Consider the following 2536-nt stretch of genomic DNA (forward strand, 5'->3'; position numbering starts at 1 on the left):
TTCCCTGTTCCTGCTCATATGAAAGAGAAGAAAACAAGAAAAGAAGAGGAATCCTCTATGTCACAGTATAGAGCTTCCTTTGTGTTAGTTGAAGAAGAGAGGGGAGAAGAATGAAGAAGAATGAATAGTCTGTATAAAGAGTAAGGATAGGGGAGGTGAAGAGAAGTGTTAGTAAATAAATAATTAATTAAAATAAGAAAAGAGAGGGAGAATTTCGAAAATAATTTTGAAAAAGGGGTTAGTAATTTTCGAAAATTAAAGATAAGATAAGATTAAAATTAAAATTTAGAACAAAAAGAATTTTTGAAAAAGAGGTGAGATATTTTCGAAAATCAGAGAGGGAAAAGTAGTTAGGTGGTTTTGAAAAAGATAAGAAACAAACAAAAAATCAAATAGTTAGTTGAAAAAGATATTAAAATCAAATTTTAAAAAGATAAGGAGATAAGAAGTTAGATAAGATATTTTTAAAATCAAATTTTTGAAAAAGATAAAATTTTAAAAAAGATAAGATAAGATATGTTTGAAAAAGATTTAATTTTTAAATTGAAATTAATTACTAACAAGAAACTAAAAGATAAGATTCTAGAACTTAAAGATTGAACCTTTCTTAACAAGAAAGTAACAAACTTCACATTTTTGAATCAATCACATTAATTGTTAGCTAATTTTCGAAAATTCGATATGAAGATAAGAAAAAGATTTTGAAAATATTTTGAAAAAGATTTTTTTGAAATTTTCAAAAAAGAGGAAAAATTGGAAAAGATATGATTTTTGAAAAAGATTTTGAAAAGATAAGATTTTTAAAATTGAAAATTTGACTTGACTTGTAAGAAACAACTAATTTTGAAAATTTTTGACCAAGTCAACCCAAAATTTCAAAAATTTGGAGAGAAAAAAGGAAAAGATATATTTTTTATTTTTGAATTTTTAATGATGAGAGAGAAAAACACAAATATGACCCAAAACATGAAAATTTTGGATCAAAACACAAGATGCATGCAAGAACACTATGAATGTCAAGATGAACACCAAGAACACTTTGAAGATCATGATGAACATCAAGAACATATTTTTGAAAAATTTTTGATGTAAAGAAAACATGCAAGACACCAAACTTAGAAATCTTTAATGCATGGACTCTAACAAACAAAAAATGCACATGAAAAACAACAAACAACACAAAACAAGAAAACATCAAGATCAAACAAGAGGACTTATCAAGAACAACTTGAAGATCATGAAGAACACTATGAATGCATGGAGTTTTCGAAAAATGCAAGAAAAAAATTTTTAAATCATGCAATTGACACCAAACTTAAAAATTGACTAAAGACTCAAACAAGAAACACAAAATATTTTTGGTTTTTATGATTTTCTAATTTTTTTGGATTTTTATTATTTTTTTTCAAAAATATAGTTTGGAAAAACGAAAAATAAAAGAAAAATTTTGAAAAAGAATTTTGAAAAGAAAATTACCTAATCTGAGCAATAAGATGAACCGTCAGTTGTCCATACTCGAACAATCCCCGGCAACGGCGCCAAAAACTTGGTGGACGAAATTGTGATTGCCCTCTTTGTATTTGCATGAGATTTATTTAATGGCTCTTTGGCATATGTGATCACAACTACGTTCAACTTAACCAGCAAGTGTACTAGGTCATCCAAGTAATACCTTACGTCAGTAAGGGTCGATCCCACAGAGATTGTTGGTATGAAGCAAGCTATGGTCACCTTGTAAATCTCAGTCAGGCAGATTAAATGGTTTATGATGAGTTCGAAAATTAATAATAAACAGAAAATAAAATAGGATAGAAATACTTATGTAAATCAATAGTGGGAATTTCAGATAGGCGTGTGGAGATGATAGAATCCTTTCGAATCTCTACTTTCTTATTGCTTTCATCCAGTCCTTCTTACTCCTTTCCATGGCAAGCTGTATGTAGGGTATCACCATCATCAATGGCTACTTTTAATCCTCTCGGGAAAATGGTCCTATGCGCTGTCACTGCATGGCTAATCGTCTGGAGGCATCACCCTTGTTGATAGCTACATCCCATCCTCTCAGTGAAAATGGTCCAAATGCTCTGTCACGGCACAGCTAATCATCTGTCGGTTCTCAATCAGGTTGGAGTAGAATCCATTGATTCTTTTGCGTTTGTCATCACGCCCAGCCTTCAGGAGTTTGAAGCTCGTCACAGTCATTCAATACCGGGATCCTACTCGAAATACCACAGACAAGGTTAGACTTTCCGGATCCCCATGAATGCCGCCATCTATCTAGCTTATACCACGAAGATTCTGTTGGGGAATCTAAGAGATATGTGCCCGGCCTAAAGTAGAACGGAAGTGGTTGTCAGTCACGCGCGTTCATAGGTGAGAATGATGATGAGTGTCATGGATCATCACATTCATCAAGGCATGGCCGAATGGCCAGCCCCCTGAATGATCAAAAGACCGAATGATCAAAGACTAAACAGTCAAAAGATTAAACTGTCAAAGGATGGATAATACAATAGTAAATTATCCTATTTATACT

This window comes from Arachis duranensis, chromosome 7 (assembly GCF_000817695.3).
Source record: "Arachis duranensis cultivar V14167 chromosome 7, aradu.V14167.gnm2.J7QH, whole genome shotgun sequence".
NCBI lineage: Eukaryota > Viridiplantae > Streptophyta > Magnoliopsida > Fabales > Fabaceae > Arachis > Arachis duranensis.